This window comes from Oncorhynchus mykiss, chromosome 28 (assembly GCF_057628025.1).
Source record: "Oncorhynchus mykiss isolate SJ-2025 chromosome 28, ASM5762802v1, whole genome shotgun sequence".
Lineage (NCBI taxonomy): Eukaryota > Metazoa > Chordata > Actinopteri > Salmoniformes > Salmonidae > Oncorhynchus > Oncorhynchus mykiss.
The window spans coordinates 36206556-36231526 of record NC_143049.1 but is presented as its reverse complement, the minus strand read 5'-3'; the positions used below and the strand labels follow the sequence as shown (position 1 = coordinate 36231526).

Genomic DNA, 24971 nt, shown 5'->3' with positions numbered 1-24971 from the left:
CTCTCCAAAGATGTTAAATCTCAATGACCTCGTGGCGCGTCTGACTCCAGATCAGAAGGTTGCGTGTTCAACTCACGTCGTGGTCATGGTTTTTATGTGTGCAATCTCTACCGCCTATACTCAGTGAATCAGCACAAGTACCAATGTGGCTTTACAGTACTAATCTCGCACAGAAACGAACAAACCAATGCTGCTTTTGATGAAAATTGTCTCTCACAAAAACCTGTCACACTGCAAAATCCTAAATGAAATCATGTGATTGTCAGTCTTCGAACAGGGAGTTTAATGTATGCTTGGGGGCAGTTTTTTGATGCCTGGATGAGAAACGTTCCCAAAGTAAACTGCCTGTTACTCAGGCCCAGAAACTAGGATATGCATATAAATGGTAGATTTGGATAGAACACACTCTACAGTTTCCAGAACTGTTAAAATAATGTCTCCGAGTATAACAGAACTGATATGGCAGGCAAAAACCTGAAGAAAAGTTATCCAGGAGGTGGGATTTTTTTGATGTGGGTAGTTTTCAATTGAATGCCTATTGAGTTTCTAATGGGTTAGGATCCAGATTGCAGTTCCTATGGCTACCACTAGATGTCAACAGTCTTTAGACATTGGTTTAGACTTGTTTTCTGAAAAATGAAGAAGAATGAGACCTTGCTGTCAGTGGACTGTAGAAGCATGCAGTACTGGTTTGCGCGCGTGACAGAGTGCGCGCCCTTCGTTGTTTTTCATTTCTATTGAATACGCAATTGTCCGGTTGAAAATGTATTATTTAGACAATTGACAACGTGAGGATTAATTATGAACATCGTTTGACATGTTTCAACAAACTTTGCCGGTACTATTAGGATGTATTCGTCTGCATGTTTTGACCTCCTTTGAGCCAGTGTATTACTGAACACAATGCGCCAACAAAACAGAGTTTTTGGGATATAAAGAGGGACTTTCTCTGACAAAACAAACCTTTATTGTGGAGCTGGGACTCTTGTGACTGCAACCAGATGAAGATGTTCAAAGGTAAGTGATTCATTTTATCGCTATTTATGACTTTTGTGACTCGTCTACTTGGTTGGAATATGTTTTTGTAAGTGGGGCGCTGTCCTCAGATAATCGCATGGTAGGCTTTCGCAGTAAATCCTATTTGAAATGTGACAAAGCGGTTGGATTAACAAGAAGTTAATCTTTAAACCGATGTATAACACTTGTATTTTTGTGAATGTTTATATTGACTATTTCTATATTTTGAATTTGGCGCTCTGCAATTTCACCGGATGTTGTCGAGGTGGGTTGCTAGCAGAACACCTGCGCCAGAAAAGGTAAACATTAAAGCAACGCCCAAACAGGGACTTGAACCCTGGACCCTCAGATTAAAAGTCTGATGCTCTACCGACTGAGCTATCTGGGCTCTGCGTCTGCTTATTTTCAGACACTTAACCTGCCGGCAGAGGCACGTGCTGATGGGGGTGGCATTGTCAGATGGTTCATTTCCCCAGAGAACCAGGCCTCCATTCCAAATTATACACTCATTAAAATCTGAACTAGGCATCCTCTCCAAAGATATTAAATTCCAATGACCTCGTGGCGCAATGGTAGCGAGTTTGACTCCAGATCAGAAGGTTGCGTGTTCAACTCACGTCGTGGTCATGGTGTTTATGTGTGCAATCTCTACCGCCTATACTCAGTGAATCAGCACAAGTACCAATGTGGCTTTACAGTACTAATCTCGCACAGACACGAACAAACCAATGCTGCTTTTGATGAAAATTGTCTCTCACAAAAACCTGTCACACTGCAAAATCTTAAATGAAATCATGTGATTGTCAGTCTTCGAACAGGGAGTTTAATGTATGCTTGGGGGCAGTTTTTTGATGCCTGGATGAGAAACGTTCCCAAAGTAAACTGCCTGTTACTCAGGCCAGAAACTAGGATATGCATATAAATGGTAGATTTGGATAGAACACACTCTACAGTTTCCAGAACTGTTAAAATAATGTCTCTGAGTATAACAGAACTGATATGGCAGGCAAAAACCTGAAGAAAAGTTATCCAGGAGGTGGGATTTTTTTGATGTGGGTAGTTTTCAATTGAATGCCTATTGAGTTTCTAATGGGTTAGGATCCAGATTGCAGTTCCTATGGCTACCACTAGATGTCAACAGTCTTTAGACATTGGTTTAGACTTGTTTTCTGAAAAATGAAGAAGAATGAGACCTTGCTGTCAGTGGACTGAGGAAGCATGCAGTACTGGTTTGCGCGCGTGACAGAGTGCGCGCCCTTCGTTGTTTTTCATTTCTATTGAATACGCAATTGTCCGGTTGAAAATGTATTATTTAGACAATTGACAACGTGAGGATTAATTATGAACATCGTTTGACATGTTTCAACAAACTTTGCCGGTACTATTAGGATGTATTCGTCTGCATGTTTTGACCTCCTTTGAGCCAGTGTATTACTGAACACAATGCGCCAACAAAACAGAGTTTTTGGGATATAAAGAGGGACTTTCTCTGACAAAACAAACCTTTATTGTGGAGCTGGGACTCTTGTGACTGCAACCAGATGAAGATGTTCAAAGGTAAGTGATTCATTTTATCGCTATTTATGACTTTTGTGACTCGTCTACTTGGTTGGAATATGTTTTTGTAAGTGGGGCGCTGTCCTCAGATAATCGCATGGTAGGCTTTCGCAGTAAATCCTATTTGAAATGTGACAAAGCGGCTGGATTAACAAGAAGTTCATCTTTAAGCCGATGTATAGCACTTGTATTTTTGTGAATGTTTATATTGACTATTTCTATATTTTGAATTTGGCGCTCTGCAATTTCACCGGATGTTGTCAAGGTGGGTTGCTAGCAGAACACCTGCGCCAGAAAAGGTAAACATTAAAGCAACGCCCAAACAGGGACTTGAACCCTGGACCCTCAGATTAAAAGTCTGATGCTCTACCGACTGAGCTATCTGGGCTCTGGATCTGCTTATTTTCAGACACTTAACCTGCCGGCAGAGGCACGTGCTGATGGGGGTGGCATTGTCAGATGGTTCATTTCCCCAGAGAACCAGGCCTCCATTCCAAATTATACACTCATTAAAATCTGAACTAGGCATTCTCTCCAAAGATGTTAAATCTCAATGACCTCGTGGCGCGTCTGACTCCAGATCAGAAGGTTGCGTGTTCAACTCACGTCGTGGTCATGGTTTTTATGTGTGCAATCTCTACCGCCTATACTCAGTGAATCAGCACAAGTACCAATGTGGCTTTACAGTACTAATCTCGCACAGAAACGAACAAACCAATGCTGCTTTTGATGAAAATTGTCTCTCACAAAAACCTGTCACACTGCAAAATCCTAAATGAAATCATGTGATTGTCAGTCTTCGAACAGGGAGTTTAATGTATGCTTGGGGGCAGTTTTTTGATGCCTGGATGAGAAACGTTCCCAAAGTAAACTGCCTGTTACTCAGGCCCAGAAACTAGGATATGCATATAAATGGTAGATTTGGATAGAACACACTCTACAGTTTCCAGAACTGTTAAAATAATGTCTCCGAGTATAACAGAACTGATATGGCAGGCAAAAACCTGAAGAAAAGTTATCCAGGAGGTGGGATTTTTTTGATGTGGGTAGTTTTCAATTGAATGCCTATTGAGTTTCTAATGGGTTAGGATCCAGATTGCAGTTCCTATGGCTACCACTAGATGTCAACAGTCTTTAGACATTGGTTTAGACTTGTTTTCTGAAAAATGAAGAAGAATGAGACCTTGCTGTCAGTGGACTGTAGAAGCATGCAGTACTGGTTTGCGCGCGTGACAGAGTGCGCGCCCTTCGTTGTTTTTCATTTCTATTGAATACGCAATTGTCCGGTTGAAAATGTATTATTTAGACAATTGACAACGTGAGGATTAATTATGAACATCGTTTGACATGTTTCAACAAACTTTGCCGGTACTATTAGGATGTATTCGTCTGCATGTTTTGACCTCCTTTGAGCCAGTGTATTACTGAACACAATGCGCCAACAAAACAGAGTTTTTGGGATATAAAGAGGGACTTTCTCTGACAAAACAAACCTTTATTGTGGAGCTGGGACTCTTGTGACTGCAACCAGATGAAGATGTTCAAAGGTAAGTGATTCATTTTATCGCTATTTATGACTTTTGTGACTCGTCTACTTGGTTGGAATATGTTTTTGTAAGTGGGGCGCTGTCCTCAGATAATCGCATGGTAGGCTTTCGCAGTAAATCCTATTTGAAATGTGACAAAGTGGCTGGATTAACAAGAAGTTCATCTTTAAGCCGATGTATAGCACTTGTATTTTTGTGAATGTTTATATTGACTATTTCTATATTTTGAATTTGGCGCTCTGCAATTTCACCGGATGTTGTCGAGGTGGGTTGCTAGCAGAACACCTGCGCCAGAAAAGGTAAACATTAAAGCAACGCCCAAACAGGGACTTGAACCCTGGACCCTCAGATTAAAAGTCTGATGCTCTACCGACTGAGCTATCTGGGCTCTGCATCTGCTTATTTTCAGACACTTAACCTGCCGGCAGAGGCACGTGCTGATGGGGGTGGCATTGTCAGATGGTTCATTTCCCCAGAGAACCAGGCCTCCATTCCAAATTATACACTCATTAAAATCTGAACTAGGCATCCTCTCCAAAGATATTAAATTCCAATGACCTCGTGGCGCAATGGTAGCGAGTTTGACTCCAGATCAGAAGGTTGCGTGTTCAACTCACGTCGTGGTCATGGTGTTTATGTGTGCAATCTCTACCGCCTATACTCAGTGAATCAGCACAAGTACCAATGTGGCTTTACAGTACTAATCTCGCACAGAAACGAACAAACCAATGCTGCTTTTGATGAAAATTGTCTCTCACAAAAACCTGTCACACTGCAAAATCTTAAATGAAATCATGTGATTGTCAGTCTTCGAACAGGGAGTTTAATGTATGCTTGGGGGCAGTTTTTTGATGCCTGGATGAGAAACGTTCCCAAAGTAAACTGCCTGTTACTCAGGCCAGAAACTAGGATATGCATATAAATGGTAGATTTGGATAGAACACACTCTACAGTTTCCAGAACTGTTAAAATAATGTCTCTGAGTATAACAGAACTGATATGGCAGGCAAAAACCTGAAGAAAAGTTATCCAGGAGGTGGGATTTTTTTGATGTGGGTAGTTTTCAATTGAATGCCTATTGAGTTTCTAATGGGTTAGGATCCAGATTGCAGTTCCTATGGCTACCACTAGATGTCAACAGTCTTTAGACATTGGTTTAGACTTGTTTTCTGAAAAATGAAGAAGAATGAGACCTTGCTGTCAGTGGACTGAGGAAGCATGCAGTACTGGTTTGCGCGCGTGACAGAGTGCGCGCCCTTCGTTGTTTTTCATTTCTATTGAATACGCAATTGTCCGGTTGAAAATGTATTATTTAGACAATTGACAACGTGAGGATTAATTATGAACATCGTTTGACATGTTTCAACAAACTTTGCCGGTACTATTAGGATGTATTCGTCTGCATGTTTTGACCTCCTTTGAGCCAGTGTATTACTGAACACAATGCGCCAACAAAACAGAGTTTTTGGGATATAAAGAGGGACTTTCTCTGACAAAACAAACCTTTATTGTGGAGCTGGGACTCTTGTGACTGCAACCAGATGAAGATGTTCAAAGGTAAGTGATTCATTTTATCGCTATTTATGACTTTTGTGACTCGTCTACTTGGTTGGAATATGTTTTTGTAAGTGGGGCGCTGTCCTCAGATAATCGCATGGTAGGCTTTCGCAGTAAATCCTATTTGAAATGTGACAAAGCGGCTGGATTAACAAGAAGTTCATCTTTAAGCCGATGTATAGCACTTGTATTTTTGTGAATGTTTATATTGACTATTTCTATATTTTGAATTTGGCGCTCTGCAATTTCACCGGATGTTGTTGAGGTGGGTTGCTAGCAGAACACCTGTGCCAGAAAAGGTAAACATTAAAGCAACGCCCAAACAGGGACTTGAACCCTGGACCCTCAGATTAAAAGTCTGATGCTCTACCGACTGAGCTATCTGGGCTCTGGATCTGCTTATTTTCAGACACTTAACCTGCCGGCAGAGGCACGTGCTGATGGGGGTGGCATTGTCAGATGGTTCATTTCCCCAGAGAACCAGGCCTCCATTCCAAATTATACACTCATTAAAATCTGAACTAGGCATTCTCTCCAAAGATGTTAAATCTCAATGACCTCATGGCGCGTCTGACTCCAGATCAGAAGGTTGCGTGTTCAACTCACGTCGTGGTCATGGTTTTTATGTGTGCAATCTCTACCGCCTATACTCAGTGAATCAGCACAAGTACCAATGTGGCTTTACAGTACTAATCTCGCACAGAAACGAACAAACCAATGCTGCTTTTGATGAAAATTGTCTCTCACAAAAACCTGTCACACTGCAAAATCCTAAATGAAATCATGTGATTGTCAGTCTTCGAACAGGGAGTTTAATGTATGCTTGGGGGCAGTTTTTTGATGCCTGGATGAGAAACGTTCCCAAAGTAAACTGCCTGTTACTCAGGCCCAGAAACTAGGATATGCATATAAATGGTATATTTGGATAGAACACACTCTACAGTTTCCAGAACTGTTAAAATAATGTCTCCGAGTATAACAGAACTGATATGGCAGGCAAAAACCTGAAGAAAAGTTATCCAGGAGGTGGGATTTTTTTGATGTGGGTAGTTTTCAATTGAATGCCTATTGAGTTTCTAATGGGTTAGGATCCAGATTCAACAAACTTTGCCGGTACTATTAGGATGTATTCGTCTGCATGTTTTGACCTCCTTTGAGCCAGTGTATTACTGAACACAATGCGCCAACAAAACAGATTTTTTGGGATATAAAGAGGGACTTTCTCGAACAAAACAAACCTTTATTGTGGAGCTGGGACTCTTGTGACTGCAACCAGATGAAGATGTTCAAAGGTAAGTGATTCATTTTATCGCTATTTATGACTTTTGTGACTCGTCTACTTGGTTGGAATATGTTTTTGTAAGTGGGGCGCTGTCCTCAGATAATCGCATGGTAGGCTTTCGCAGTAAATCCTATTTGAAATGTGACAAAGCGGCTGGATTAACAAGAAGTTCATCTTTAAGCCGATGTATAGCACTTGTATTTTTGTGAATGTTTATATTGACTATTTCTATATTTTGAATTTGGCGCTCTGCAATTTCACCGGATGTTGTCGAGGTGGGTTGCTAGCAGAACACCTGCGCCAGAAAAGGTAAACATTAAAGCAACGCCCAAACAGGGACTTGAACCCTGGACCCTCAGATTAAAAGGCTGATGCTCTACCGACTGAGCTATCTGGGCTCTGGATCTGCTTATTTTCAGACACTTAACCTGCCGGCAGAGGCACGTGCTGATGGGGGTGGCATTGTCAGATGGTTAATTTCCCCAGAGAACCAGGCCTCCATTCCAAATTATACACTCATTAAAATCTGAACTAGGCATTCTCTCCAAAGATGTTAAATCTCAATGACCTCGTGGCGCGTCTGACTCCAGATCAGAAGGTTGCGTGTTCAACTCACGTCGTGGTCATGGTTTTTATGTGTGCAATCTCTACCGCCTATACTCAGTGAATCAGCACAAGTACCAATGTGGCTTTACAGTACTAATCTCGCACAGAAACGAACAAACCAATGCTGCTTTTGATGAAAATTGTCTCTCACAAAAACCTGTCACACTGCAAAATCTTAAATGAAATCATGTGATTGTCAGTCTTCGAACAGGGAGTTTAATGTATGCTTGGGGGCAGTTTTTTGATGCCTGGATGAGAAACGTTCCCAAAGTAAACTGCCTGTTACTCAGGCCCAGAAACTAGGATATGCATATAAATGGTAGATTTGGATAGAACACACTCTACAGTTTCCAGAACTGTTAAAATAATGTCTCTGAGTATAACAGAACTGATATGGCAGGCAAAAACCTGAAGAAAAGTTATCCAGGAGGTGGGATTTTTTTGATGTGGGTAGTTTTCAATTGAATGCCTATTGAGTTTCTAATGGGTTAGGATCCAGATTCAACAAACTTTGCCGGTACTATTAGGATGTATTCGTCTGCATGTTTTGACCTCCTTTGAGCCAGTGTATTACTGAACACAATGCGCCAACAAAACAGAGTTTTTGGGATATAAAGAGGGACTTTCTCTGACAAAACAAACCTTTATTGTGGAGCTGGGACTCTTGTGACTGCAACCAGATGAAGATGTTCAAAGGTAAGTGATTCATTTTATCGCTATTTATGACTTTTGTGACTCGTCTACTTGGTTGGAATATGTTTTTGTAAGTGGGGCGCTGTCCTCAGATAATCGCATGGTAGGCTTTCGCAGTAAATCCTATTTGAAATGTGACAAAGCGGCTGGATTAACAAGAAGTTCATCTTTAAGCCGATGTATAGCACTTGTATTTTTGTGAATGTTTATATTGACTATTTCTATATTTTGAATTTGGCGCTCTGCAATTTCACCGGATGTTGTCGAGGTGGGTTGCTAGCAGAACACCTGCGCCAGAAAAGGTAAACATTAAAGCAACGCCCAAACAGGGACTTGAACCCTGGACCCTCAGATTAAAAGGCTGATGCTCTACCGACTGAGCTATCTGGGCTCTGGATCTGCTTATTTTCAGACACTTAACCTGCCGGCAGAGGCACGTGCTGATGGGGGTGGCATTGTCAGATGGTTAATTTCCCCAGAGAACCAGGCCTCCATTCCAAATTATACACTCATTAAAATCTGAACTAGGCATTCTCTCCAAAGATGTTAAATCTCAATGACCTCGTGGCGCGTCTGACTCCAGATCAGAAGGTTGCGTGTTCAACTCACGTCGTGGTCATGGTTTTTATGTGTGCAATCTCTACCGCCTATACTCAGTGAATCAGCACAAGTACCAATGTGGCTTTACAGTACTAATCTCGCACAGAAACGAACAAACCAATGCTGCTTTTGATGAAAATTGTCTCTCACAAAAACCTGTCACACTGCAAAATCTTAAATGAAATCATGTGATTGTCAGTCTTCGAACAGGGAGTTTAATGTATGCTTGGGGGCAGTTTTTTGATGCCTGGATGAGAAACGTTCCCAAAGTAAACTGCCTGTTACTCAGGCCCAGAAACTAGGATATGCATATAAATGGTAGATTTGGATAGAACACACTCTACAGTTTCCAGAACTGTTAAAATAATGTCTCTGAGTATAACAGAACTGATATGGCAGGCAAAAACCTGAAGAAAAGTTATCCAGGAGGTGGGATTTTTTTGATGTGGGTAGTTTTCAATTGAATGCCTATTGAGTTTCTAATGGGTTAGGATCCAGATTCAACAAACTTTGCCGGTACTATTAGGATGTATTCGTCTGCATGTTTTGACCTCCTTTGAGCCAGTGTATTACTGAACACAATGCGCCAACAAAACAGAGTTTTTGGGATATAAAGAGGGACTTTCTCTGACAAAACAAACCTTTATTGTGGAGCTGGGACTCTTGTGACTGCAACCAGATGAAGATGTTCAAAGGTAAGTGATTCATTTTATCGCTATTTATGACTTTTGTGACTCGTCTACTTGGTTGGAATATGTTTTTGTAAGTGGGGCGCTGTCCTCAGATAATCGCATGGTAGGCTTTCGCAGTAAATCCTATTTGAAATGTGACAAAGCGGCTGGATTAACAAGAAGTTAATCTTTAAACCGATGTATAACACTTGTATTTTTGTGAATGTTTATATTGACTATTTCTATATTTTGAATTTGGCGCTCTGCAATTTCACCGGATGTTGTCGAGGTGGGTTGCTAGCAGAACACCTGCGCCAGAAAAGGTAAACATTAAAGCAACGCCCAAACAGGGACTTGAACCCTGGACCCTCAGATTAAAAGTCTGATGCTCTACCGACTGAGCTATCTGGGCTCTGCATCTGCTTATTTTCATACACTTAACCTGCCGGGCAGAGGCACGTGCTGATGGGGGTGGCATTGTCAGATGGTTCATTTCCCCAGAGAACCAGGCCTCCATTCCAAATTATACACTCATTAAACTAGGCATCCTCTCCAAAGATGTTAAATGCCAATGACCTCGTGGCGCAATGGTAGCGTGTCTGACTCCAGATCAGAAGGTTGCGTGTTCAACTCACGTCGTGGTCATGGTTTTTATTTGTGCAATCTCTGCCTCCTTTACTCAGTGAATCAGCACAAGTACCAATGTGGCTTTACAGTACTAATCTCGCACAGAAACTAACAAACCAATGCTGCTTTTGATGAAAATTGTCTCTCACAAAAACCTGTCACACTGCAAAATCTTAAATGAAATCATGTGATTGTCAGTCTTCGAACAGGGAGTTTAATGTATGCTTGGGGGCAGTTTTTTGATGCCTGGATGAGAAACGTTCCCAAAGTAAACTGCCTGTTACTCAGGCCCAGAAACTAGGATATGCATATAAATGGTAGATTTGGATAGAACACACTCTACAGTTTCCAGAACTGTTAAAATAATGTCTCTGAGTATAACAGAACTGATATGGCAGGCAAGAACCTGAAGAAAAGTTATCCAGGAGGTGGGATTTTTTTGATGTGGGTAGTTTTCAATTGAATGCCTATTGAGTTTCTAATGGGTTAGGATCCAGATTCAACAAACTTTGCCGGTACTATTAGGATGTATTCGTCTGCATGTTTTGACCTCCTTTGAGCCAGTGTATTACTGAACACAATGCGCCAACAAAACAGAGTTTTTGGGATATAAAGAGGGACTTTCTCTGACAAAACAAACCTTTATTGTGGAGCTGGGACTCTTGTGACTGCAACCAGATGAAGATGTTCAAAGGTAAGTGATTCATTTTATCGCTATTTATGACTTTTGTGACTCGTCTACTTGGTTGGAATATGTTTTTGTAAGTGGGGCGCTGTCCTCAGATAATCGCATGGTAGGCTTTCGCAGTAAATCCTATTTGAAATGTGACAAAGCGGCTGGATTAACAAGAAGTTAATCTTTAAACCGATGTATAACACTTGTATTTTTGTGAATGTTTATATTGACTATTTCTATATTTTGAATTTGGCGCTCTGCAATTTCACCGGATGTTGTCGAGGTGGGTTGCTAGCAGAACACCTGCGCCAGAAAAGGTAAACATTAAAGCAACGCCCAAACAGGGACTTGAACCCTGGACCCTCAGATTAAAAGTCTGATGCTCTACCGACTGAGCTATCTGGGCTCTGCATCTGCTTATTTTCATACACTTAACCTGCCGGGCAGAGGCACGCGCTGATGGGGGTGGCATTGTCAGATGGTTCATTTCCCCAGAGAACCAGGCCTCCATTCCAAATTATACACTCATTAAAATCTGAACTAGGCATCCTCTCCAAAGATGTTAAATTCCAATGACCTCGTGGCGCAATGGTAGCGCGTCTAACTCCAGATCAGAAGGTTGCGTGTTCAACTCACGTCGTGGTCATGGTTTTTATGTGTGCAATCTCTGCCGCCTATACTCAGTGAATCAGCACAAGTACCAATGTGGCTTTACAGTACTAATCTCGCACAGAAACGAACAAACCAATGCTGCTTTTGATGAAAATTGTCTCTCACAAAAACCTGTCACACTGCAAAATCCTAAATGATATCATGTATAACACTGTCAGTCTTCGAACAGGGAGTTTAATGTATGCTTGGGGGCAGTTTTTTGATGCCTGGATGAGAAACGTTCCCAAAGTAAACTGCCTGTTACTCAGGCCCAGAAACTAGGATATGCATATAAATGGTAGATTTGGATAGAACACACTCTACAGTTTCCAGAACTGTTAAAATAATGTATCTGAGTATAACAGAACTGATATGGCAGGCAAAAACCTGAAGAAAAGTTATCCAGGAGGTGGGATTTTTTTGATGTGGGTAGTTTTCAATTGAATGCCTATTGAGTTTCTAATGGGTTAGGATCCAGATTCAACAAACTTTGCCGGTACTATTAGGATGTATTCGTCTGCATGTTTTGACCTCCTTTGAGCCAGTGTATTACTGAACACAATGCGCCAACAAAACAGAGTTTTGGGATATAAAGAGGGACTTTCTCTGACAAAACAAACCTTTATTGTGGAGCTGGGACTCTTGTGACTGCAACCAGATGAAGATGTTCAAAGGTAAGTGATTCATTTTATCGCTATTTATGACTTTTGTGACTCGTCTACTTGGTTGGAATATGTTTTTGTAAGTGGGGCGCTGTCCTCAGATAATCGCATGGTAGGCTTTCGCAGTAAATCCTATTTGAAATGTGACAAAGTGGCTGGATTAACAAGAAGTTAATCTTTAAACCGATGTATAACACTTGTATTTTTGTGAATGTTTATATTGACTATTTCTATATTTTGAATTTGGCGCTCTGCAATTTCACCGGATGTTGTCGAGGTGGGTTGCTAGCAGAACACCTGCGCCAGAAAAGGTAAACATTAAAGCAATGCCCAAACAGGGACTTGAACCCTGGACCCTCAGATTAAAAGTCTGATGCTCTACCGACTGAGCTATCTGGGCTTATTTTCATACACTTAACCTGCCGGGCAGAGGCACGTGCTGATGGGGGTGGCATTGTCAGATGGTTCATTTCCCCAGAGAACCAGGCCTCCATTCCAAATTATACACTCATTAAACTAGGCATCCTCTCCAAAGATGTTAAATGCCAATGACCTCGTGGCGCAATGGTAGCGTGTCTGACTCCAGATCAGAAGGTTGCGTGTTCAACTCACGTCGTGGTCATGGTTTTTATTTGTGCAATCTCTGCCTCCTTTACTCAGTGAATCAGCACAAGTACCAATGTGGCTTTACAGTACTAATCTCGCACAGAAACTAACAAACCAATGCTGCTTTTGATGAAAATTGTCTCTCACAAAAACCTGTCACACTGCAAAATCTTAAATGAAATCATGTGATTGTCAGTCTTCGAACAGGGAGTTTAATGTATGCTTGGGGGCAGTTTTTTGATGCCTGGATGAGAAACGTTCCCAAAGTAAACTGCCTGTTACTCAGGCCCAGAAACTAGGATATGCATATAAATGGTAGATTTGGATAGAACACACTCTACAGTTTCCAGAACTGTTAAAATAATGTCTCTGAGTATAACAGAACTGATATGGCAGGCAAAAACCTGAAGAAAAGTTATCCAGGAGGTGGGATTTTTTTGATGTGGGTAGTTTTCAATTGAATGCCTATTGAGTTTCTAATGGGTTAGGATCCAGATTCAACAAACTTTGCCGGTACTATTAGGATGTATTCGTCTGCATGTTTTGACCTCCTTTGAGCCAGTGTATTACTGAACACAATGCGCCAACAAAACAGAGTTTTGGGATATAAAGAGGGACTTTCTCTGACAAAACAAACCTTTATTGTGGAGCTGGGACTCTTGTGACTGCAACCAGATGAAGATGTTCAAAGGTAAGTGATTCATTTTATCGCTATTTATGACTTTTGTGACTCGTCTACTTGGTTGGAATATGTTTTTGTAAGTGGGGCGCTGTCCTCAGATAATCGCATGGTAGGCTTTCGCAGTAAATCCTATTTGAAATGTGACAAAGCGGCTGGATTAACAAGAAGTTAATCTTTAAACCGATGTATAACACTTGTATTTTTGTGAATGTTTATATTGACTATTTCTATATTTTGAATTTGGCGCTCTGCAATTTCACCGGATGTTGTCGAGGTGGGTTGCTAGCAGAACACCTGCGCCAGAAAAGGTAAACATTAAAGCAATGCCCAAACAGGGACTTGAACCCTGGACCCTCAGATTAAAAGTCCGATGCTCTACCGACTGAGCTATCTGGGCTCTACATCTGCTTATTTTCATACACTTAACCTGCCGGGCAGAGGCACGTGCTGATGGGGGTGGCATTGTCAGATGGTTCATTTCCCCAGAGAACCAGGCCTCCATTCCAAATTATACACTCATTAAACTAGGCATCCTCTCCAAAGATGTTAAATGCCAATGACCTCGTGGCGCAATGGTAGCGTGTCTGACTCCAGATCAGAAGGTTGCGTGTTCAACTCACGTCGTGGTCATGGTTTTTATTTGTGCAATCTCTGCCTCCTTTACTCAGTGAATCAGCACAAGTACCAATGTGGCTTTACAGTACTAATCTCGCACAGAAACTAACAAACCAATGCTGCTTTTGATGAAAATTGTCTCTCACAAAAACCTGTCACACTGCAAAATCTTAAATGAAATCATGTGATTGTCAGTCTTCGAACAGGGAGTTTAATGTATGCTTGGGGGCAGTTTTTTGATGCCTGGATGAGAAACGTTCCCAAAGTAAACTGCCTGTTACTCAGGCCCAGAAACTAGGATATGCATATAAATGGTAGATTTGGATAGAACACACTCTACAGTTTCCAGAACTGTTAAAATAATGTCTCTGAGTATAACAGAACTGATATGGCAGGCAAAAACCTGAAGAAAAGTTATCCAGGAGGTGGGATTTTTTTGATGTGGGTAGTTTTCAATTGAATGCCTATTGAGTTTCTAATGGGTTAGGATCCAGATTCAACAAACTTTGCCGGTACTATTAGGATGTATTCGTCTGCATGTTTTGACCTCCTTTGAGCCAGTGTATTACTGAACACAATGCGCCAACAAAACAGAGTTTTGGGATTTAAAGAGGGACTTTCTCTGACAAAACAAACCTTTATTGTGGAGCTGGGACTCTTGTGACTGCAACCAGATGAAGATGTTCAAAGGTAAGTGATTCATTTTATCGCTATTTATGACTTTTGTGACTCGTCTACTTGGTTGGAATATGTTTTTGTAAGTGGGGCGCTGTCCTCAGATAATCGCATGGTAGGCTTTCGCAGTAAATCCTATTTGAAATGTGACAAAGCGGCTGGATTAACAAGAAGTTAATCTTTAAACCGATGTATAACACTTGTATTTTTGTGAATGTTTATATTGACTATTTCTATATTTTGAATTTGGCGCTCTGCAATTTCACCGGATGTTGTCGAGGTGGGTTGCTAGCAGAACACCTGCGCCAGAAAAGGTAAACATTAAAGCAACGCCCAAACAGGGACTTGAACCCTGGACCCTCAGATTAAAAGTCTGATGCTCTACCGACTGAGCTATCTGGGCTCTACATCTGCTTATTTTCATACACTTAACCTGCCGGGCAGAGGCACGTGCTGATGGGGGTGGCATTGTCAGATGGTTCATTTCCCCAGAGAACCAGGCCTCCATTCCAAATTATACACTCATTAAACTAGGCATCCTCTCCAAAGATGTTAAATGCCAATGACCTCGTGGCGCAATGGTAGCGTGTCTGACTCCAGATCAGAAGGTTGCGTGTTCAACTCACGTCGTGGTCATGGTTTTTATGTGTGCAATCTCTGCCTCCTTTACTCAGTGAATCAGCACAAGTACCAATGTGGCTTTACAGTACTAATCTCGCACAGAAACTAACAAACCAATGCTGCTTTTGATGAAAATTGTCTCTCACAAAAACCTGTCACACTGCAAAATCTTAAATGAAATCATGTGATTGTCAGTCTTCGAACAGGGAGTTTAATGTATGCTTGGGGGCAGTTTTTTGATGCCTGGATGAGAAACGTTCCCAAAGTAAACTGCCTGTTACTCAGGCCCAGAAACTAGGATATGCATATAAATGGTAGATTTGGATAGAACACACTCTACAGTTTCCAGAACTGTTAAAATAATGTCTCTGAGTATAACAGAACTGATATGGCAGGCAAAAACCTGAAGAAAAGTTATCCAGGAGGTGGGATTTTTTTGATGTGGGTAGTTTTCAATTGAATGCCTATTGAGTTTCTAATGGGTTAGGATCCAGATTCAACAAACTTTGCCGGTACTATTAGGATGTATTCGTCTGCATGTTTTGACCTCCTTTGAGCCAGTGTATTACTGAACACAATGCGCCAACAAAACAGAGTTTTGGGATTTAAAGAGGGACTTTCTCTGACAAAACAAACCTTTATTGTGGAGCTGGGACTCTTGTGACTGCAACCAGATGAAGATGTTCAAAGGTAAGTGATTCATTTTATCGCTATTTATGACTTTTGTGACTCGTCTACTTGGTTGGAATATGTTTTTGTAAGTGGGGCGCTGTCCTCAGATAATCGCATGGTAGGCTTTCGCAGTAAATCCTATTTGAAATGTGACAAAGCGGCTGGATTAACAAGAAGTTAATCTTTAAACCGATGTATAACACTTGTATTTTTGTGAATGTTTATATTGACTATTTCTATATTTTGAATTTGGCGCTCTGCAATTTCACCGGATGTTGTCGAGGTGGGTTGCTAGCAGAACACCTGCGCCAGAAAAGGTAAACATTAAAGCAATGCCCAAACAGGGACTTGAACCCTGGACCCTCAGATTAAAAGTCCGATGCTCTACCGACTGAGCTATCTGGGCTCTACATCTGCTTATTTTCATACACTTAACCTGCCGGGCAGAGGCACGTGCTGATGGGGGTGGCATTGTCAGATGGTTCATTTCCCCAGAGAACCAGGCCTCCATTCCAAATTATACACTCATTAAACTAGGCATCCTCTCCAAAGATGTTAAATGCCAATGACCTCGTGGCGCAATGGTAGCGTGTCTGACTCCAGATCAGAAGGTTGCGTGTTCAACTCACGTCGTGGTCATGGTTTTTATTTGTGCAATCTCTGCCTCCTTTACTCAGTGAATCAGCACAAGTACCAATGTGGCTTTACAGTACTAATCTCGCACAGAAACTAACAAACCAATGCTGCTTTTGATGAAAATTGTCTCTCACAAAAACCTGTCACACTGCAAAATCTTAAATGAAATCATGTGATTGTCAGTCTTCGAACAGGGAGTTTAATGTATGCTTGGGGGCAGTTTTTTGATGCCTGGATGAGAAACGTTCCCAAAGTAAACTGCCTGTTACTCAGGCCCAGAAACTAGGATATGCATATAAATGGTAGATTTGGATAGAACACACTCTACAGTTTCCAGAACTGTTAAAATAATGTCTCTGAGTATAACAGAACTGATATGGCAGGCAAAAACCTGAAGAAAAGTTATCCAGGAGGTGGGATTTTTTTGATGTGGGTAGTTTTCAATTGAATGCCTATTGAGTTTCTAATGGGTTAGGATCCAGATTCAACAAACTTTGCCGGTACTATTAGGATGTATTCGTCTGCATGTTTTGACCTCCTTTGAGCCAGTGTATTACTGAACACAATGCGCCAACAAAACAGAGTTTTGGGATTTAAAGAGGGACTTTCTCTGACAAAACAAACCTTTATTGTGGAGCTGGGACTCTTGTGACTGCAACCAGATGAAGATGTTCAAAGGTAAGTGATTCATTTTATCGCTATTTATGACTTTTGTGACTCGTCTACTTGGTTGGAATATGTTTTTGTAAGTGGGGCGCTGTCCTCAGATAATCGCATGGTAGGCTTTCGCAGTAAATCCTATTTGAAATGTGACAAAGCGGCTGGATTAACAAGAAGTTAATCTTTAAACCGATGTATAACACTTGTATTTTTGTGAATGTTTATATTGACTATTTCTATATTTTGAATTTGGCGCTCTGCAATTTCACCGGATGTTGTCGAGGTGGGTTGCTAGCAGGACACCTGCGCCAGAAAAGGTAAACATTAAAGCAACGCCCAAACAGGGACTTGAACCCTGGACCCTCAGATTAAAAGTCTGATGCTCTACCGACTGAGCTATCTGGGCTCTGCATCTGCTTATTTTCATACACTTAACCTGCCGGGCAGAGGCACGCGCTGATGGGGGTGGCATTGTCAGATGGTTCATTTCCCCAGAGAACCAGGCCTCCATTCCAAATTATACACTCATTAAAATCTGAACTAGGCATCCTCTCCAAAGATGTTAAATTCCAATGACCTCGTGGCGCAATGGTAGCGCGTCTAACTCCAGATCAGAAGGTTGCGTGTTCAACTCACGTCGTGGTCATGGTTTTTATGTGTGCAATCTCTGCCGCCTATACTCAGTGAATCAGCACAAGTACCAATGTGGCTTTACAGTACTAATCTCGCACAGAAACGAACAAACCAATGCTGCTTTTGATGAAAATTGTCTCTCACAAAAACCTGTCACACTGCAAAATCCTAAATGAAATCATGTGATTGTCAGTCTTCGAACAGGGAGTTTAATGTATGCTTGGGGGCAGTTTTTTGATGCCTGGATGAGAAACGTTCCCAAAGTAAACTGCCTGTTACTCAGGCCCAGAAACTAGGATATGCATATAAATGGTATATTTGGATAGAACACACTCTACAGTTTCCAGAACTGTTAAAATAATGTCTCTGAGTATAACAGAACTGATATGGCAGGCAAAAACCTGAAGAAAAGTTATCCAGGAGGTGGGATTTTTTTGATGTGGGTAGTTTTCAATTGAATGCCTATTGAGTTTCTAATGGGTTAGGATCCAGATTCAACAAACTTTGCCGGTACTATTAGGATGTATTCGTCTGCATGTTTTGACCTCCTTTGAGCCAGTGTATTACTGAACACAATGCGCCAACAAAACAGAGTTTTGGGATTTAAAGAGGGACTTTCTCTGACAAAACAAACCTTTATTGTGGAGCTGGGACTCTTGTGACTGCAACCAGATGAAGATGTTCAAAGGTAAGTGATTCATTTTATCGCTATTTATGACTTTTGTGACTCGTCTACTTGGTTGGAATATGTTTTTGTAAGTGGGGCGCTGTCCTCAGATAATCGCATGGTAGGCTTTCGCAGTAAATCCTATTTGAAATGTGACAAAGCGGCTGGATTAACAAGAAGTTAATCTTTAAACCGATGTATAACACTTGTATTTTTGTGAATGTTTATATTGACTATTTCTATATTTTGAATTTGGCGCTCTGCAATTTCACCGGATGTTGTCGAGGTGGGTTGCTAGCAGAACACCTGCGCCAGAAAAGGTAAACATTAAAGCAACGCCCAAACAGGGACTTGAACCCTGGACCCTCAGATTAAAAGTCTGATGCTCTACCGACTGAGCTATCTGGGCTCTACATCTGCTTATTTTCATACACTTAACCTGCCGGGCAGAGGCACGTGCTGATGGGGGTGGCATTGTCAGATGGTTCATTTCCCCAGAGAACCAGGCCTCCATTCCAAATTATACACTCATTAAACTAGGCATCCTCTCCAAAGATGTTAAATGCCAATGACCTCGTGGCGCAATGGTAGCGTGTCTGACTCCAGATCAGAAGGTTGCGTGTTCAACTCACGTCGTGGTCATGGTTTTTATGTGTGCAATCTCTACCGCCTATACTCAGTGAATCAGCACAAGTACCAATGTGGCTTTACAGTACTAATCTCGCACAGAAACGAACAAACCAATGCTGCTTTTGATGAAAATTGTCTCTCACAAAAACCTGTCACACTGCAAAATCTTAAATGAAATCATGTGATTGTCAGTCTTCGAACAGGGAGTTTAATGTATGCTTGGGGGCAGTTTTTTGATGCCTGGATGAGAAACGTTCCCAAAGTAAACTGCCTGTTACTCAGGCCCAGAAACTAGGATATGCATATAAATGGTAGATTTGGATAGAACACACTCTACAGTTTCCAGAACTGTTAAAATAATGTCTCTGAGTATAACAGAACTGATATGGCAGGCAAAAACCTGAAGAAAAGTTATCCAGGAGGTGGGATTTTTTTGATGTGGGTAGTTTTCAATTGAATGCCTATTGAGTTTCTAATGGGTTAGGATCCAGATTCAACAAACTTTGCCGGTACTATTAGGATGTATTCGTCTGCATGTTTTGACCTCCTTTGAGCCAGTGTATTACTGAACACAATGCGCCAACAAAACAGAGTTTTGGGATATAAAGAGGGACTTTCTCTGACAAAACAAACCTTTATGGTGGAGCTGGGACTCTTGTGACTGCAACCAGATGAAGATGTTCAAAGGTAAGTGATTCATTTTATCGCTATTTATGACTTTTGTGACTCGTCTACTTGGTTGGAATATGTTTTTGTAAGTGGGGCGCTGTCCTCAGATAATCGCATGGTAGGCTTTCGCAGTAAATCCTATTTGAAATGTGACAAAGCGGCTGGATTAACAAGAAGTTAATCTTTAAACCGATGTATAACACTTGTATTTTTGTGAATGTTTATATTGACTATTTCTATATTTTGAATTTGGCGCTCTGCAATTTCACCGGATGTTGTCGAGGTGGGTTGCTAGCAGAACACCTGCGCCAGAAAAGGTAAACATTAAAGCAACGCCCAAACAGGGACTTGAACCCTGGACCCTCAGATTAAAAGTCTGATGCTCTACCGACTGAGCTATCTGGGCTCTACATCTGCTTATTTTCATACACTTAACCTGCCGGGCAGAGGCACGTGCTGATGGGGGTGGCATTGTCAGATGGTTCATTTCCCCAGAGAACCAGGCCTCCATTCCAAATTATACACTCATTAAACTAGGCATCCTCTCCAAAGATGTTAAATGCCAATGACCTCGTGGCGCAATGGTAGCGTGTCTGACTCCAGATCAGAAGGTTGCGTGTTCAACTCACGTCGTGGTCATGGTTTTTATGTGTGCAATCTCTACCGCCTATACTCAGTGAATCAGCACAAGTACCAATGTGGCTTTACAGTACTAATCTCGCACAGAAACGAACAAACCAATGCTGCTTTTGATGAAAATTGTCTCTCACAAAAACCTGTCACACTGCAAAATCTTAAATGAAATCATGTGATTGTCAGTCTTCGAACAGGGAGTTTAATGTATGCTTGGGGGCAGTTTTTTGATGCCTGGATGAGAAACGTTCCCAAAGTAAACTGCCTGTTACTCAGGCCCAGAAACTAGGATATGCATATAAATGGTAGATTTGGATAGAACACACTCTACAGTTTCCAGAACTGTTAAAATAATGTCTCTGAGTATAACAGAACTGATATGGCAGGCAAAAACCTGAAGAAAAGTTATCCAGGAGGTGGGATTTTTTTGATGTGGGTAGTTTTCAATTGAATGCCTATTGAGTTTCTAATGGGTTAGGATCCAGATTCAACAAACTTTGCCGGTACTATTAGGATGTATTCGTCTGCATGTTTTGACCTCCTTTGAGCCAGTGTATTACTGAACACAATGCGCCAACAAAACAGAGTTTTGGGATTTAAAGAGGGACTTTCTCTGACAAAACAAACCTTTATTGTGGAGCTGGGACTCTTGTGACTGCAACCAGATGAAGATGTTCAAAGGTAAGTGATTCATTTTATCGCTATTTATGACTTTTGTGACTCGTCTACTTGGTTGGAATATGTTTTTGTAAGTGGGGCGCTGTCCTCAGATAATCGCATGGTAGGCTTTCGCAGTAAATCCTATTTGAAATGTGACAAAGCGGCTGGATTAACAAGAAGTTAATCTTTAAACCGATGTATAACACTTGTATTTTTGTGAATGTTTATATTGACTATTTCTATATTTTGAATTTGGCGCTCTGCAATTTCACCGGATGTTGTCGAGGTGGGTTGCTAGCAGAACACCTGCGCCAGAAAAGGTAAACATTAAAGCAACGCCCAAACAGGGACTTGAACCCTGGACCCTCAGATTAAAAGTCTGATGCTCTACCGACTGAGCTATCTGGGCTCTGCATCTGCTTATTTTCATACACTTAACCTGCCGGGCAGAGGCACGCGCTGATGGGGGTGGCATTGTCAGATGGTTCATTTCCCCAGAGAACCAGGCCTCCATTCCAAATTATACACTCATTAAAATCTGAACTAGGCATCCTCTCCAAAGATGTTAAATTCCAATGACCTCGTGGCGCAATGGTAGCGCGTCTAACTCCAGATCAGAAGGTTGCGTGTTCAACTCACGTCGTGGTCATGGTTTTTATGTGTGCAATCTCTGCCGCCTATACTCAGTGAATCAGCACAAGTACCAATGTGGCTTTACAGTACTAATCTCGCACAGAAACGAACAAACCAATGCTGCTTTTGATGAAAATTGTCTCTCACAAAAACCTGTCACACTGCAAAATCCTAAATGAAATCATGTGATTGTCAGTCTTCGAACAGGGAGTTTAATGTATGCTTGGGGGCAGTTTTTTGATGCCTGGATGAGAAACGTTCCCAAAGTAAACTGCCTGTTACTCAGGCCCAGAAACGAGGATATGCATATAAATGGTATATTTGGATAGAACACACTCTACAGTTTCCAGAACTGTTAAAATAATGTCTCTGAGTATAACAGAACTGATATGGCAGGCAAAAACCTGAAGAAAAGTTATCCAGGAGGTGGGATTTTTTTGATGTGGGTAGTTTTCAATTGAATGCCTATTGAGTTTCTAATGGGTTAGGATCCAGATTCAACAAACTTTGCCGGTACTATTAGGATGTATTCGTCTGCATGTTTTGACCTCCTTTGAGCCAGTGTATTACTGAACACAATGCGCCAACAAAACAGAGTTTTGGGATTTAAAGAGGGACTTTCTCTGACAAAACAAACCTTTATTGTGGAGCTGGGACTCTTGTGACTGCAACCAGATGAAGATGTTCAAAGGTAAGTGATTCATTTTATCGCTATTTATGACTTTTGTGACTCGTCTACTTGGTTGGAATATGTTTTTGTAAGTGGGGCGCTGTCCTCAGATAATCGCATGGTAGGCTTTCGCAGTAAATCCTATTTGAAATGTGACAAAGCGGCTGGATTAACAAGAAGTTAATCTTTAAACCGATGTATAACACTTGTATTTTTGTGAATGTTTATATTGACTATTTCTATATTTTGAATTTGGCGCTCTGCAATTTCACCGGATGTTGTCGAGGTGGGTTGCTAGCAGAACACCTGCGCCAGAAAAGGTAAACATTAAAGCAACGCCCAAACAGGGACTTGAACCCTGGACCCTCAGATTAAAAGTCTGATGCTCTACCGACTGAGCTATCTGGGCTCTGCATCTGCTTATTTTCATACACTTAACCTGCCGGGCAGAGGCACGCGCTGATGGGGGTGGCATTGTCAGATGGTTCATTTCCCCAGAGAACCAGGCCTCCATTCCAAATTATACACTCATTAAAATCTGAACTAGGCATCCTCTCCAAAGATGTTAAATTCCAATGACCTCGTGGCGCAATGGTAGCGCGTCTAACTCCAGATCAGAAGGTTGCGTGTTCAACTCACGTCGTGGTCATGGTTTTTATGTGTGCAATCTCTGCCGCCTATACTCAGTGAATCAGCACAAGTACCAATGTGGCTTTACAGTACTAATCTCGCACAGAAACGAACAAACCAATGCTGCTTTTGATGAAAATTGTCTCTCACAAAAACCTGTCACACTGCAAAATCCTAAATGAAATCATGTGATTGTCAGTCTTCGAACAGGGAGTTTAATGTATGCTTGGGGGCAGTTTTTTGATGCCTGGATGAGAAACGTTCCCAAAGTAAACTGCCTGTTACTCAGGCCCAGAAACGAGGATATGCATATAAATGGTATATTTGGATAGAACACACTCTACAGTTTCCAGAACTGTTAAAATAATGTCTCTGAGTATAACAGAACTGATATGGCAGGCAAAAACCTGAAGAAAAGTTATCCAGGAGGTGGGATTTTTTTGATGTGGGTAGTTTTCAATTGAATGCCTATTGAGTTTCTAATGGGTTAGGATCCAGATTCAACAAACTTTGCCGGTACTATTAGGATGTATTCGTCTGCATGTTTTGACCTCCTTTGAGCCAGTGTATTACTGAACACAATGCGCCAACAAAACAGAGTTTTGGGATTTAAAGAGGGACTTTCTCTGACAAAACAAACCTTTATTGTGGAGCTGGGACTCTTGTGACTGCAACCAGATGAAGATGTTCAAAGGTAAGTGATTCATTTTATCGCTATTTATGACTTTTGTGACTCGTCTACTTGGTTGGAATATGTTTTTGTAAGTGGGGCGCTGTCCTCAGATAATCGCATGGTAGGCTTTCGCAGTAAATCCTATTTGAAATGTGACAAAGCGGCTGGATTAACAAGAAGTTAATCTTTAAACCGATGTATAACACTTGTATTTTTGTGAATGTTTATATTGACTATTTCTATATTTTGAATTTGGCGCTCTGCAATTTCACCGGATGTTGTCGAGGTGGGTTGCTAGCAGAACACCTGCGCCAGAAAAGGTAAACATTAAAGCAACGCCCAAACAGGGACTTGAACCCTGGACCCTCAGATTAAAAGTCTGATGCTCTACCGACTGAGCTATCTGGGCTCTACATCTGCTTATTTTCATACACTTAACCTGCCGGGCAGAGGCACGTGCTGATGGGGGTGGCATTGTCAGATGGTTCATTTCCCCAGAGAACCAGGCCTCCATTCCAAATTATACACTCATTAAACTAGGCATCCTCTCCAAAGATGTTAAATGCCGATGACCTCGTGGCGCAATGGTAGCGTGTCTGACTCCAGATCAGAAGGTTGCGTGTTCAACTCACGTCGTGGTCATGGTTTTTATGTGTGCAATCTCTACCGCCTATACTCAGTGAATCAGCACAAGTACCAATGTGGCTTTACAGTACTAATCTCGCACAGAAACGAACAAACCAATGCTGCTTTTGATGAAAATTGTCTCTCACAAAAACCTGTCACACTGCAAAATCTTAAATGAAATCATGTGATTGTCAGTCTTCGAACAGGGAGTTTAATGTATGCTTGGGGGCAGTTTTTTGATGCCTGGATGAGAAACGTTCCCAAAGTAAACTGCCTGTTACTCAGGCCCAGAAACTAGGATATGCATATAAATGGTAGATTTGGATAGAACACACTCTACAGTTTCCAGAACTGTTAAAATAATGTCTCTGAGTATAACAGAACTGATATGGCAGGCAAAAACCTGAAGAAAAGTTATCCAGGAGGTGGGATTTTTTTGATGTGGGTAGTTTTCAATTGAATGCCTATTGAGTTTCTAATGGGTTAGGATCCAGATTCAACAAACTTTGCCGGTACTATTAGGATGTATTCGT

General features: G+C 41.4%; 26 non-coding genes across 26 annotated transcripts; 12 read left to right on the top strand and 14 right to left on the bottom strand.

The window, feature by feature from the left end:
• Positions 1-1332: 1332 nt before the first annotated feature.
• On the bottom strand, positions 1333-1405 carry trnak-uuu (transfer RNA lysine (anticodon UUU)). Its single transcript has one exon. It is a non-coding gene; the product is annotated as a tRNA-Lys (tRNA).
• Positions 1406-2889: 1484 nt separating this feature from the next.
• On the bottom strand, positions 2890-2962 carry trnak-uuu (transfer RNA lysine (anticodon UUU)). The gene has a single exon. It is a non-coding gene; the product is annotated as a tRNA-Lys (tRNA).
• Positions 2963-4436: 1474 nt separating this feature from the next.
• Positions 4437-4509, bottom strand: trnak-uuu (transfer RNA lysine (anticodon UUU)). The gene has a single exon. It is a non-coding gene; the product is annotated as a tRNA-Lys (tRNA).
• A 1484-nt stretch (positions 4510-5993) lies between these two features.
• trnak-uuu (transfer RNA lysine (anticodon UUU)) lies at positions 5994-6066 on the bottom strand. Its single transcript has one exon. It is a non-coding gene; the product is annotated as a tRNA-Lys (tRNA).
• A 3803-nt stretch (positions 6067-9869) lies between these two features.
• trnak-uuu (transfer RNA lysine (anticodon UUU)) lies at positions 9870-9942 on the bottom strand. Its single transcript has one exon. It is a non-coding gene; the product is annotated as a tRNA-Lys (tRNA).
• Positions 9943-10103: 161 nt separating this feature from the next.
• Positions 10104-10175, top strand: trnaw-cca (transfer RNA tryptophan (anticodon CCA)). The gene has a single exon. It is a non-coding gene; the product is annotated as a tRNA-Trp (tRNA).
• A 991-nt stretch (positions 10176-11166) lies between these two features.
• Positions 11167-11239, bottom strand: trnak-uuu (transfer RNA lysine (anticodon UUU)). Its single transcript has one exon. It is a non-coding gene; the product is annotated as a tRNA-Lys (tRNA).
• Positions 11240-11407: 168 nt separating this feature from the next.
• Positions 11408-11479, top strand: trnaw-cca (transfer RNA tryptophan (anticodon CCA)). Its single transcript has one exon. It is a non-coding gene; the product is annotated as a tRNA-Trp (tRNA).
• Positions 11480-12473: 994 nt separating this feature from the next.
• Positions 12474-12546, bottom strand: trnak-uuu (transfer RNA lysine (anticodon UUU)). The gene has a single exon. It is a non-coding gene; the product is annotated as a tRNA-Lys (tRNA).
• A 150-nt stretch (positions 12547-12696) lies between these two features.
• Positions 12697-12768, top strand: trnaw-cca (transfer RNA tryptophan (anticodon CCA)). The gene has a single exon. It is a non-coding gene; the product is annotated as a tRNA-Trp (tRNA).
• A 1224-nt stretch (positions 12769-13992) lies between these two features.
• trnaw-cca (transfer RNA tryptophan (anticodon CCA)) lies at positions 13993-14064 on the top strand. The gene has a single exon. It is a non-coding gene; the product is annotated as a tRNA-Trp (tRNA).
• A 990-nt stretch (positions 14065-15054) lies between these two features.
• Positions 15055-15127, bottom strand: trnak-uuu (transfer RNA lysine (anticodon UUU)). The gene has a single exon. It is a non-coding gene; the product is annotated as a tRNA-Lys (tRNA).
• Positions 15128-15288: 161 nt separating this feature from the next.
• On the top strand, positions 15289-15360 carry trnaw-cca (transfer RNA tryptophan (anticodon CCA)). Its single transcript has one exon. It is a non-coding gene; the product is annotated as a tRNA-Trp (tRNA).
• A 1224-nt stretch (positions 15361-16584) lies between these two features.
• trnaw-cca (transfer RNA tryptophan (anticodon CCA)) lies at positions 16585-16656 on the top strand. Its single transcript has one exon. It is a non-coding gene; the product is annotated as a tRNA-Trp (tRNA).
• Positions 16657-17646: 990 nt separating this feature from the next.
• trnak-uuu (transfer RNA lysine (anticodon UUU)) lies at positions 17647-17719 on the bottom strand. Its single transcript has one exon. It is a non-coding gene; the product is annotated as a tRNA-Lys (tRNA).
• A 168-nt stretch (positions 17720-17887) lies between these two features.
• Positions 17888-17959, top strand: trnaw-cca (transfer RNA tryptophan (anticodon CCA)). The gene has a single exon. It is a non-coding gene; the product is annotated as a tRNA-Trp (tRNA).
• Positions 17960-18949: 990 nt separating this feature from the next.
• trnak-uuu (transfer RNA lysine (anticodon UUU)) lies at positions 18950-19022 on the bottom strand. Its single transcript has one exon. It is a non-coding gene; the product is annotated as a tRNA-Lys (tRNA).
• A 161-nt stretch (positions 19023-19183) lies between these two features.
• trnaw-cca (transfer RNA tryptophan (anticodon CCA)) lies at positions 19184-19255 on the top strand. Its single transcript has one exon. It is a non-coding gene; the product is annotated as a tRNA-Trp (tRNA).
• A 990-nt stretch (positions 19256-20245) lies between these two features.
• On the bottom strand, positions 20246-20318 carry trnak-uuu (transfer RNA lysine (anticodon UUU)). Its single transcript has one exon. It is a non-coding gene; the product is annotated as a tRNA-Lys (tRNA).
• Positions 20319-20479: 161 nt separating this feature from the next.
• On the top strand, positions 20480-20551 carry trnaw-cca (transfer RNA tryptophan (anticodon CCA)). The gene has a single exon. It is a non-coding gene; the product is annotated as a tRNA-Trp (tRNA).
• Positions 20552-21541: 990 nt separating this feature from the next.
• Positions 21542-21614, bottom strand: trnak-uuu (transfer RNA lysine (anticodon UUU)). Its single transcript has one exon. It is a non-coding gene; the product is annotated as a tRNA-Lys (tRNA).
• A 168-nt stretch (positions 21615-21782) lies between these two features.
• Positions 21783-21854, top strand: trnaw-cca (transfer RNA tryptophan (anticodon CCA)). Its single transcript has one exon. It is a non-coding gene; the product is annotated as a tRNA-Trp (tRNA).
• Positions 21855-22844: 990 nt separating this feature from the next.
• On the bottom strand, positions 22845-22917 carry trnak-uuu (transfer RNA lysine (anticodon UUU)). The gene has a single exon. It is a non-coding gene; the product is annotated as a tRNA-Lys (tRNA).
• Positions 22918-23085: 168 nt separating this feature from the next.
• trnaw-cca (transfer RNA tryptophan (anticodon CCA)) lies at positions 23086-23157 on the top strand. Its single transcript has one exon. It is a non-coding gene; the product is annotated as a tRNA-Trp (tRNA).
• Positions 23158-24147: 990 nt separating this feature from the next.
• On the bottom strand, positions 24148-24220 carry trnak-uuu (transfer RNA lysine (anticodon UUU)). The gene has a single exon. It is a non-coding gene; the product is annotated as a tRNA-Lys (tRNA).
• A 161-nt stretch (positions 24221-24381) lies between these two features.
• Positions 24382-24453, top strand: trnaw-cca (transfer RNA tryptophan (anticodon CCA)). The gene has a single exon. It is a non-coding gene; the product is annotated as a tRNA-Trp (tRNA).
• The last annotated feature ends 518 nt before the right edge of the window (positions 24454-24971 follow it).